Here is a 12,807-nt window from a genome sequence, read left to right as displayed (position 1 = left end):
TGACAATTTTGAGCAAAGACTAAGATCATGATAATGTAGACTCACCAGGGAATACAAATATGAGTTGAGCCTCTGGTTATCTAGTGGGCTCCCAGCTTCTCTGCCTCCTTACACCCCCTAATGTGGAGACAGGATGGACACAGGATGGTAAGCAAGAAACGCTACTCTTCACCCCCTCTACACATGCTGCACACATGAAGAAAATTTTGCTGAAATTGGAGAATGCAGAGTAAGTTCCATTTTCCTGGGGTAGCACCTTTAAAAGAAAAGGTTCCCCAGAGATGATGCATGGGGTTCCTTGTTATTCTTCCCCATATCCTGAGTGGGGCAGGAATGGGGCATTCCCAGACACCCAGCCAAATATTGTCTCCATACCATCTTCATATCAGTTCTTGAAAGATACTCTGAGGGCATAGGGATATATCTCAATGGTTGAGCACTTGCCTAGCATATACGATGCCTTGGGTTCAATCCCCAGCACCACCAAAGAAAAAAAAAAAAAGATGCTGAACTCCCTGACAGACCAGAGTTAGTCCAGAGATGCAAATGGAAAGGACCAACCAAGGAGGTAAACAAAGGAAAATTCAACAGTGCTTGTTAAATAACAAGAAAGTTGAGGGACTAAGAGGGCAAAAGTTCAGAGGTAATTCTGGAAGGGTTTTTTTTTTTTTTTTTTTTTTTTTTCGGTATTGGAGATTGAATCCAGGGATGCTTCACCACTGAGCTACAGTAAGTTGCTTGGAGCCTCACTAAATTTCAGAGGCTGGCCTCAAACTTGCCATCTCCTGCCTCAGTCTCCCAAATTGCTGGGATTACAGATTTGAGCCACCATGCCCAGCAATTCTGAGGTTTTAAGGACTAAATGATGGAGAAATATGGGAGTGCTTTATATTTATTTGGTACTCAGGTTTGTTTTACCACTGAGATGTATCCTCGGCTCTTTTTTCTTTTTTTAATATTTTTTTTAGTTGTAGTTGGATACAATACCTTTTTATTTTATTTATTTACTTTTATGTGGTGCTGAGGATCGAACCCAGCGTCTCGCACATGCTGAGCCACAACCCCAGCCACTCTTTACTTTTTATATTGAGACAGGGTCTTGCTAAATTGCCCAGGTTGGCCTTGAACTTCCTGCCTCAACCTCTGTGGTAAATGGGATCATAGGTGTGTACCTCCGCAACCTGCTCAAGGGAAAAATCAATATAAATAAAGGATGTGTTTGGTTTCAGACAAATTGAGTGATAGTTGGCAACAAAAGCCTTGTGTTTGGGGAAAATTACTCTGGCAATGTCAGCAGCATGGAATAGTAGGGAAGGCAGCAGAATAACCAGGCCGGAGTGCAAACTGTGTGGAGTAATAGAATAAAGGGGAGAGAAGGATTGGAGTAATGTTGGGAAGAAAGTTTCATTAGGGTGTAGAGATGGATTGCATATTGAGAATAATGGAATGAATGAGTTTTCCAATAACACCATAATTCCTAGCTGATAGCTTTGGACAGTTTGGGGGGATATTTTGTTTGTGTGTGTGTGTGGGTGTGTGGGTGTGTGTGGGTGTATATGGGTGTGTGTGCTGGGGATCAAACCCAGACCTTGCACATATTCTGCAAGCACTCTACCATTGAACTACCGAGATGATTTCTGTGCAATAATGGGAGCAGAAGCCTGAACTCATGGGACAGCCGAGTGAATAGGAAATGAAGAAGAGAGTAAGAGTAGAGGATTCCATTAAGAATGGTGTATAAAAAGAAAATAAAGGAGAGTTTGAGGTAGCTAGAGAAAGCTTAGGGTCAAGATAGAGTGAATTAGGCATGAGGGAGATTGAACTTATTTATATACTTCTGAAAGGAGCCAGTAGAGGGAGGGTGAAGTTATGATAAAAAAAGAGAGAAAGAATAGGGGAGGGATTGATGGAGGAAGCATCCTAAGGAGGTTAGGAAGCCACAAAGATTGGGGCTGTCCATGGTGAGGCACTGCTAGAGGAGCTGGGGTATGGCTCAGTGGTTGAGAGCTTTGCTACACGTACAAGGCCCTGGGTTTGACTCCCAGCACCCTCCTCCCACACACACACATACAAATTTGTGGGAGGTAAAGAGAGAGAAAGTAGAGGGAAAGAAGAAAGGATAGGAGAGGGTATGGAAGGGAGGGTTTGTAGAAGGCTCAGAGGGGAAGAAGAATGCAAGTTGGTTGGTCCCTGTTTTCTCCACTAAGTTATCTGCTGAGAGAAGGCCCTAGCAGTCCACATAGTTCAGTGGACTTGGTCAGGTGAAGGCTTGTTCTGGGAGAGAGCCCCAAACAAGGATAGACAAAAGGGCCGCCCACCAGTGTTGAGGGCTCAGTTGAGATTAGGACGCACTCGGATATGCTGGTCACCTGTGGACGTGCCTCACACTTTCTAACACCTTCCACAAGCTCCCAGACACTCTGTGGCCAATATGTAGTATTGTTTGCTTGTGATGATGGGTTCTCTCTTTTTTAAAGAGTCAATTTAGGGTTTTTGTTTGTTTGTTTGTTTTTGTGTGTGTATTTGTTTTCGATATTGTGGCAAAAATGCACTATATTCGTTTGTTGGGGCTGCCATAATAAAATACCACAGATTGGGTGGCTTACACAACAGAAATTCATTTTCTCGTGTTTCTGGAGGCTGGGGTCTAAGATCAAGGTGATCAAGGTGTCAACATCAATAGGTTTGGTTTCTTCTCCTTTTCTTTTTCTCCTTCTCCTCCTCCTCCTCCTCTTCCTCCTCCTCCTTCTTCTTCTTCACAGGGTCCCACTAAGTTGTCCAAGCTGTTCTGAAGCTTGCAATCCTCTTATCTCAACATCCTGAGTTGCTCGCATTAGAGTCATGTGTCCCTGGGCCTGGAAGGTCTGTTTCTGCTAAGGTCTCTCTCTTTGGTTTATAGACACAATCTTCTTGTGCATGAGCCTGTGTTGTGACATGCCTCTCTGCACAGGCATGTCTGGTTCTCTCCCTGTCTCTCCATGGCCACCTTTCTTCTTTTCATAAGGACACCAGTCATATTGGATTATGGCTCACCCTAATGACGAAGACCCTATCTCTGAATAGTCACATTCCAAGAGGGGTCAGGGTTTCAACATATGAATTTGAGGGGGCCACCATCCACCTTTAACACACACATAACATAAATTTCCCATCTTAACCATTTTATTTTATTATTTTTAAACTTTTTTTTTTTTTTTTTTTTTTTTTTTTTACTTTTTGGAAGTGTTTGGAAACAATACCTTTATTTTATTTATTTATTTTTATGTGGTGCTGAGGATCCAACCTAGGGCCTCACATGTGCTAGACAAGCACTCTACCCCTGAGCCACAATCCCAGCCCCATCTTAACCATTTTAAATTGTACAGTGCATTGGATTTTTTTTTTTTTTTTTTTTTTTTTTTTTTTTGGTTTTGTATGTCTTCATTATGGCTCATGTGTCTTGCTCTCTTGTTTTCTGTAACAAAAGAAAACAAATTGTCTCAGGCTCACTCCTACCCCATACTAGCAATCAGTATTCCTGTAAAAAGTTTCCTTTTAGTGGGGGGATGGTGTTTATAGACCACAAACGAGAGACTAGCAGTGATCATTACTACTGGGGGTGTCATTTCAATGGACATTGCTATGAAGTATTTTTTGAAAACACAGATATTTCCAATTCAAATTTAATTTCACAATTATTTACTTTTTAAAAAACTTACCGATGTTATGCTTATATCACGTTTCTCTTACACTGAAAATATTAGTTCATAATAATATTAAGACAATTATTGGGCTGGGGACATAGCTCAGTTGATAGAGTGCTTGCCTTACATGCACAAGGCCCTGGGTTTGATCCCCAACACCAAAAAAAAAAAAAAAAAGACAATTATCTATTTGCTCTATTATATGATGTATGTAAAATAGTTCCAAGTAATAATGCCAATATTACTATTTACAGTAAGATTTAATAAAATTTAAAATTTCTGGCCAGGTGTGGTGGTGCAAACTTATAATCACAGAGACTGCAGAAACTAAGGCAGGAGAATTGCAAGTTCAGAGCCAGTCTCAGCAACTTAGGGAGGGAGACCTTGTCTCAAAATAAAAAAATAAAAAGAGTTGGGGATGTAGCTCAGTGATAGAGCACCTGAGGGCTCAATTCCAAGTACCAAAAGAAAAAAGAAAGGAAGGAAGGAAGGAGAAAAGAAAAAAAAAGATTTCTTTGTACTAAAAACATACTCTGAAGAAAATACCATAATGTAAGGTCACTTGTAATATTTTTTCCTCTCTTGTAATGGCTCTACCGATATATGTTTAGGCTCATTCATGTCTGTTATGTTTAAAGTGTGTATTAAATGTCTGCATACTGCTGTGGAAAGTCATGGGGTTTTATGTAGTTTTATTTTGAACACACAAAACATTCACATTGCAAAACTGAAAAATAAAACAGTGTATTCACAGTAATGGTTATTCCAGCCTGGTGCTTTCCCCTTCTTGCATGGATAATGTTTTTTTTTTTTTCTTTCCACATTTAGTATTGGTGCATTACAATTGTACATAATGATGGAATTTGTTGTTACATATTCATACATGAACACAATATAACAATAAAATTTGGCCAGTATCATTCCCCAGCACTCCCCCCCATCCCTCCCCTCTTCCCACCCTCTAGACTTTTTCCTTTGATTTTCATGAGATCCTGACTCCACCCTTCTTTTCCTTTTCCCCCTCCAGCTTCCACATATGAGAGAAAACACACCCTCAACCTTCAGAGTTTGGCTTATTTTGTTTTACATAATTATCTCAAGTTCCATCCGTTTTCCTGCAAATGACATAATTTCATTTTAATGACTGAATAAAACTTGATTGTGTAAATATACCACATTTCCTAATCCATTTATCCATTAATGTATATCTAGGCTGGTTTCATAGTATGGCTATTGTGAATTGTGCTGCTATAAACATTGGTATGCATGTATCACTTTAGTATGATGCCTTTAATACCAAGGAGCGGTATAGTTAGGTCATATGGTGGTTCCATTCCTAGTCTTTTGTTGTTTGTTTGTTCTAATTAGTTATATATGACAGTAGAATGCATTTTAAAAAATATTTTGGCTTACTTAGTTGTAGCCAGACACAATAACTTTATTTTATTTTTATGTGGTGCTGAGGATCGAACCCAGTGCCCCGCATGTGCTAAGCAAGTGTTTTACCTCTGAGCCACAGCCACACCAGTAAAATGCATTTTGACACATTGTACACAAATGGAGCACAACTTCTCATTCCTCTGGCTGTACATGGTGCAGAATCACTTCAGTAGTGTAACCATACGCACGTAACCGATAATAATGTCTGTCTCATTCTACTGTCTTTCCCATCCCCACAACCCCACCCCTCCCCTCACTCCCCTCTGGATAACAGTTTGATTATATTAGTTTTTATTTCTCCTTCTGGTGTTTCTTTTTTGCAAAGTAAGCACTTAAGAACACACCGGCAAACATTTGCTTCTACACACAATCACACTTCTTGAACAAATATTTAATATTTTATAGTTAGGTTTGGATGGAATATCATTTTCCATCCTTTTACTTTCCAACTATATGTGTATTTATATTTAAAATGTGTCTCCTGTAGTTGAGGCTTCATTTTTCATCTAGTCTGATAATTTCATCTTTCTTTCCCCCTAGTACTGAGGATTGAACCCTACAAGTTGTTTTCTATTTGTTTCATGTGTTTCTTGTTCCTTTTTCTTACTTGCCTATCTTCTTTTGGATTGAGAATTAATTTTTCTTTTATGATTACACTTTATTTCTACTATTGACTTTTAGGGAGACCTCTTGTTTATTCTTTTATTTATTTTACCAATGTATATTTTCTTTCTTTTTTGTGTGAATTATCTCACCCTTGAGCTTCTGGGGACACCTCATATCTAAACCATAGCACCCATCTTATATCTTTTAATTTTTTTTTCTGAGAGAGAGAGAGAATTTTTAATATTTATTATTTTTTAGTTTTCGGCAGACACAACATCTTTGTTTGTATGTGGTGCTGAGGATCGAACTGGGGCCGCATGCATGCCAGGTGGGCGCGCTACCGCTTGAGCCACATCCTCAGCCCCCAATGTATATTTTCAGTTCATCACTCTATCTTCAGTTGATATTTTATCACTTCATATTTAATATAAGAACTCAATTGAAATACAAACCAGTTTCTTCCTACCCTTCTTTTCAAATGTTAATTTTGTCGTAGGTTTTTGCCTACATATGTTATAAACATCACACACGTTATCCTCTTTTCTTTAACAGTGATCATATTTAAAATGAATTTAGAAAAGGGGGACAAACATATGAAACAATGTTCAACATTATTTGTCATTAAGGAATTGCAAATTAAAACAACAATGAGGGCCAGGCATCCAGCTGGGTGGTATGGCTCATGCCTAGCAGGCACAGGACTCTGAGTTCAAACCCAGTACCACCACCAAATCAAACAAACCAACCATAGAAACAATGCGGTACCACTACATACTTAGAATGGGTATAAACCTAACAATACCAATTTCTGGCAAGATTGAGGAACAACAGAAATTCTCATGCACTGCTGATGGAAATGTAACATGATACAGACACTTTGGAAATCAGTTTTGTAGTTTCTTAGAAAGCTACACTGTTATGGGTTAGATATTAGGTGTTCCCCAAAGGTTCATGTATGAGACAATGAAAAAAAAGCTTAGAGGTGAAATGATTGGGTTTTGAGAGCCTTAACCCAATCAGTGATAGGGATTAATTGAGTGGAGACTGAAGGCAGGTAGGGTGTGGCGGGAGGAGGTGGGTCATTGAGGGTATGCCTTTGGGGAATATATTTTGTATCAGGCGAGTGGATTCCCTCTCTGCTTCCTGGTGTGATGTCTTGAGCTGCTTTACCACACTGTTCTGCTATGATTTTCTGCCTCACCTCAAGTCCTGAGGAATGAAGCCAGCTGTATATGGACTGAGACTTCTGAAACCGTGATCCCCCTTTCCTCTACTAATTGTTCTTATGAGGTATTTGGGTCACAGCAGCGAAAAAGCTAACTAAAACAGAAATGCAGTCTTAACATATGCTCCAGCAATCATGCTCTTAAGTATTTACCCAACTGACATGAACACTTAAGTCTACCCAAAAACCTACAAGTAATTGTTTATAGCTGCTTTATTTATAATCTTCCAAACTGGAAGCAACCAATGCTTCCTTCAACAGGTGAATGGATAAATAAACTGAGATCCATTCATACATAAAATGTTTTGTTGTTGTTTTGTTTTGGGGAGTACCGGGGATTGAACTTAGGGGCACTCAAGCACTGAGCCACATCCGCAGCCTTATTTTGTATTTTATTTAGAGACAAGGTCTCACTGAGTTGCTTGGCATCTCACTTTGGCCAAGGCTGGCTTTGAATTCACAATCCTCCTGCCTCAGCCTCCAGAGCTGCTGGGATTACAGGCATGCTCGCCCAGCTGAGTTTTACTTCTACAAAATTCTCACAACGAAAATACAAGAGAAATTCTCTCATGCTTCCAGTTGGGAGGAGTGGGAAAGTAGCCATTTTGAAGTATGCCCAGAACATTCTGTTCTTCCTGAAGATAATCACACTCAAGAGAAACCATTTAACCAGAACGTAACTGGGTGGAGAAAAAATACCTCCAGCCTCTCTCCCTCCTATCATACCTAGGCAGGTAATGGACATTGAGAGGCACTTTTAAATGTCATGACCCAGGAGCACTGGCTCCCCCAAAGGCTGAGATCTAATCACAGGGCTCTGCATACTTCTCCTCTAACCACCTAAGCCTGGGAACCATACTTGGATGCTGCAATTATCAGACCCGGAATTTAAAATAACTATGATGATGAGAAGAATCTAATGACAAAAGTACAAGTAAACAACATGCAAGAGAAGATGGGTAATGTAAGCAGAGAAATGGAAATTCTAAAAATGAATAAAAAATAAATCATAGAAATCAATACTGATAATACTGATAATGCAGAGTAATTTTGATGGGCTTATTAGTAGATTGGACAAAACTAAGGAAAGAATCAGTGAGCTTGAAGATATGCTAACAGAAACTTCCAAAACTGAAATCAACAAAGAGAAGAGAGAGAGAGAATAAAATAGAATATTCAAGAATTGTGGGACAGGGCTGGGGATGTGGCTCAAGTGGTAGCGCGCTCGCCTGGCATGTGTGCGGCCCGGGTTCGATCCTCAGCACCACATACAAAGATGTTGTGTCTGCCAAAAAACTAAAAAATAAATATTAAAATCCTCTCTCTCTCTTTAAAAAAAAAGAATTGTGGGACAATTACAAAAGGTACAGATGTGCAGAATGGAAATACCAGAAGAAAAAAAAAAGGAAGAGAAAAAATATTCAAAGCAATAATGACAGAATTTTCCAAGACAAATCATAACATAACATATCAGTATTGGCTTCCTCTTGGCCTTGCTCTAACTAAGGAAGTGACAGAAATTTGGACGCTTAGACCCCCAAGAGTAGCCCTCAGTCAACCAACAGAGAGTTGGAGAAAAACCACCTGACTGGGACCAGGTGAGGCATGTCTTGCACTATCTTCCCAAAGCAAAATACATCCTCGAAGTCCACAACAGAGCCCTGTTCTCTATCACATCCCGTGTTAGCTTCTTTTCCTCACCTGTCTCACTTCCCCTTTCCCAATAGGGTCTGTCTCCTGAGATCACTTTCCAATAAAATATTGGGCTTATATCCCTGCCCATAGGACCACTTCTGGGGAACCCAATCCAGTCTAATAAGGTATATTCCTTAAGATTTGTTATAAATAGAGGAAAATGGAAAAGAATCATCAAACCTACATGTACTTTTTTCAGTACTAGGAATGGAACCAAGGAGTGCTTTAACACTAAGTTACATCTCAGCTCTTTTTTTTTTTTTTTTTTTTTTTTTGAGATGAGATCTCACTAAGTTGCTAAGGCTGATGCTCCTGACTCAGCCTCCCCAGCAGTTGGGGATTACAGGCATGGTGGCATGTGCCACCATGCCCAGCTATTTATATAGTTATATAAAATATTTTCAGGCATGAATCTGAAGACAATATTTTATAAAATCTAAATGCCAGTCATTAATGAGTTTGGAGAGCAGGGAATGGAAGAGAAGCATCATTAAGTATTTCTTAGACGAGGTAAATGTACTTTAAGTTGGGTGTTTGATATTTGTTTTAGTCAGCTTTTTCACAACTGTGACTAAAAGATTTGACCAAAACAATTATAGAGAAGGAAAAGTTTATTTGGAGGCTTACAGATTCAGAGGTCTCAGTCCATAGTCAGTTCCATTGCCAGGGCTCAAGGTGAGGCAGGACATCATGGCAGAAGAGTGTGGCAGAAGGAAACAGCTCACATGAAATTCAGAAAGTAGAGAGAGAGAGACTCTACCTTCCAGATACAAAATGTATATCCCACAGCCATGAGCCCAATGAACCACTTCCTCAAGTCACACTCCACTTACCATTTGTTAATCCCATCAGGGATTAACTCACTGATTAGGGTAAGGATATAAACCAATTTCAAAATTGATACACCTGGATAATCACCACTCAGATGGAAAAGTAGGATGTCACCAGCACACCAGAGTCCCTTGCTCAGGTCACCTTCCAATCATTACTACCCAATCCTCCCCAAAGGTCACTATCACCAAAGACTGGTTTTACCTGGTTTTGAAGCTTATATAAATGAAAATTTATGGGATGAATTCTTTTGTGTCCTGTTTCTTTTGTTTGACATAGAATAACCGTAACATATGTAACTGCTGGTCATTCCTACAGCTTACAAACATGCCACAATTAATCTCTTCTTCTATTCTGAACATTGGAGAAATTTCCAGTTTGGCTGCTTATGAAGGATGCTCGCATATTCTAGTTAGTTCCTCTGAATGTACACAAACACACAACTCTGTTAGGTAGACACCCAGCAGCAGACGTGCTTGATCATCAAGCATGCGTATATTCAGTGTTTCCAGTTCTCTAAGAGGTCGGTTCACCATTTTTGTCAACATTTAGTATTATCATGTCTCTAATCATAGCCATTCTGGTGGCAAGTGCAGTGTCCTGTATTTGTCATTCATATTTGCATGTTGACTAAAGAGGTTAAGCATGCTTCCATATCCTCACTGACTATTTGTGCAACTTCTTTTTGTTAATATTTATCTTCTAGTTGTAGTTGGATACAACACCTTTATTTTGTTTACTTATTTTTATTTGGTGCTAAGGGCCTCTCACATGCTTGGTGAGCGAACTACCGCTGAGTCACAACTCCAGCCCTGTATAACTTCTTTTTCAAAGTTTCTATTCAAGCCTTTTACTCAGTTTTCTACTGTTTATTTTTTCCTATTGATTTTTAGGAGTTATTTATACCTCTTAGATATGTGTCTTTTGTGGGTTATATGTAGTATAAATGTGGATTGTTCTGTGGCTGGTCATTTCAGTTTCTTCATGGTGAATTTTGAGAAACAAAATCAATTGTTTTTCTTAATGGTGTTTTGTGTCTCCTGTTTAAGAGATCTGTGCCTATGATGAAGATAGACCGGTGTGGTGGCACACACCTATAATCCCAGCATCTCAGGAAGCTGAGTCAGGAGGAACCCAAGTTCAAGGCCAGCCTCAGCAACCTAATGAGACACTCAGAAACCTAGTGAGGCCCTGTCTCAAAAAAAAGAAAAAAAGAAAAAAGAAAAGAAAAAAAAGAAAAGAAAAGAAAGAAAAGAAAAGAAAAGAAAGGGCTAAGGATGGAGCTCAAGGGTAGAGCACCCCTGGGTTCAATCACCAGTACCAAACCAAAATGAAAAAAGAAAGAAAAAAAAACTATAAAACTTTAATTCTTTATGCTACATATATTTTGTGTTTAATAAATGCTTATTAAATTAGTCATCAATTACCATTGGTGACATATGCTTTTTTGTCTGCCCTATTTGCCTGCCTTTGAAGGTACCACTGATGCTCCTCTCCTGGGACAGTTGAAACAGACCTCACTCCCAAATTCACAGTTCTAAGACTTGGTGCTTGACCTAGTTGGAGTCCTTCTTCTCTGACCACACTGACTAATACCAGGAAGAGATTAAAGCTGTGTCAATGGACAGCATCCATGGGATTTGTGCTAGAGAATAGAAAGGAAGTACAGTTTCCTTTTCTATCTGTGGGCTCTATATCTTCAAATTGAACCAATGATAGGTTAAAAAAATTTCAGAAAAACAAAAATTACGTATTCAAAAATTGAATGTGAGCTGGGCACAGTAGCACATGTCTGTAATCCCAGCGGTTTGAGGCTGAGGCAGGAGGATTGCAAGTTCAAAGCCAGCTTCAGCAATCTCGAGGTGTTAAGCAATTCAGTGAGACCCTGTCTCCAAATAAAAATACAAAATAGGGCTGGGGATGTGGCTCAGTGGTTGAGTGTCCCTGAGTTCAATCTCTGATACCAAAAAAAAAAAAAAAAATTGAATGTGTACAGACTTTTTTCTTGTCATTACTCCCTAAACAATAGAGTATAACAACTATTTTCATACCATTTATATTGCATTTTATAAGCAAATTAGAGATGATTCAAAGGATATGGGAGGAGGTATTAGGTTCTATGGAAATACTACATCATTTTATATAAAGGACTTGAGCATCCATCCACAGATTTGGGGATCCACAGGGGTCCTGGAACCAATCCCCTGCAGATACTGAGAGATGGCTCTATTCATGGTTGTTTCATGTCATTATTGCTTAGGAATAACAACTGCCCCATGGACCTCCACCAATGTAAAACATTTCCTAGCTCAGAGCTGTGCTTTCATCCACAGCTTTAGTCATTAAAGCGCACCCCCAAACGTAATGGCCCCACAAGGAAGGCACTAAATCCTATCAAGCTACATTTGAAGATGAAATGTACAACTGACCTTCTTGCCAATACCTAAAGCTGGAGGAAGGTGGGAATATCTTGCAAGGGGCCCACAGTGAGTGTAGGAGGTGTATTGTGTACAAGGTAGGGATAGTTGACTCTGCTGCATAGACGAGCTTGAGAAAGATGAAATAACCTACTCAAGCTCATAGGATAAGTAGTTGACCTGGGTTCTAAGCCAGTTATCCTTGGTTGATGGCCCCTCTACTAGATTGCAAAGCTCCCATCTATACCAACCATGTCTGAATCCTGAGCCAAAACTTTCCTCATGATAATACCAAGAACCCACGAAACCAGATAGGTCTCTGCTGGTAAGATTCTCAGGCAAAAGAGAAGTTTTCTTAGAATTACTTCAGAAGGTCTTTTGATGCTAATCCACAGCTGTTTTCACCAAATCAAGAGGATTTTCTCACTCTGAGTAAAACAGAAGATGATTAAATGCAATTTTCATTGTAGCATCAAAGAGGAGGCCAAGAGAATAGTAGACCCACAACTCTCCTGGAAATTTCCCAAGTATAGCTACCACTGCCACCTGGGCCTTCCCAGTACAATCTCATTTTCAAATTTTGTCTAGTTAGATCAGTTATGTGAATTTTCCATTTTGAAAATGCAGCCACAATTTAAAAAATGGAATTCAGGAAATATTTGCCAAGGGCCTAGTAGGTACCAGGCATTTTCCTTACTGCTGTGGATGCCAAGTTGAACAAGACAGATCAGTGGCAGAGACAAAAATGTTGAGTCTCTGCGTGTCAGCCTCAAGTTCTGCCTCTCTTCTAATATCTAACAATATCTATTATGGTAATTCCTTCCTCTATTTGTCCCTTAAATGTCAGGACAATTCAGAATGTAGTCCTGCTCTTTCTCTTCTCAGTGAAATATCATTTCTTTGGATAATT

Source organism: Spermophilus citellus, assembly GCF_964194105.1.
Source record: "Spermophilus citellus genome assembly, chromosome: 3".
NCBI classification, from domain to species: domain Eukaryota; kingdom Metazoa; phylum Chordata; class Mammalia; order Rodentia; family Sciuridae; genus Spermophilus; species Spermophilus citellus.
Note: the sequence above shows the minus strand (reverse complement) of the source record.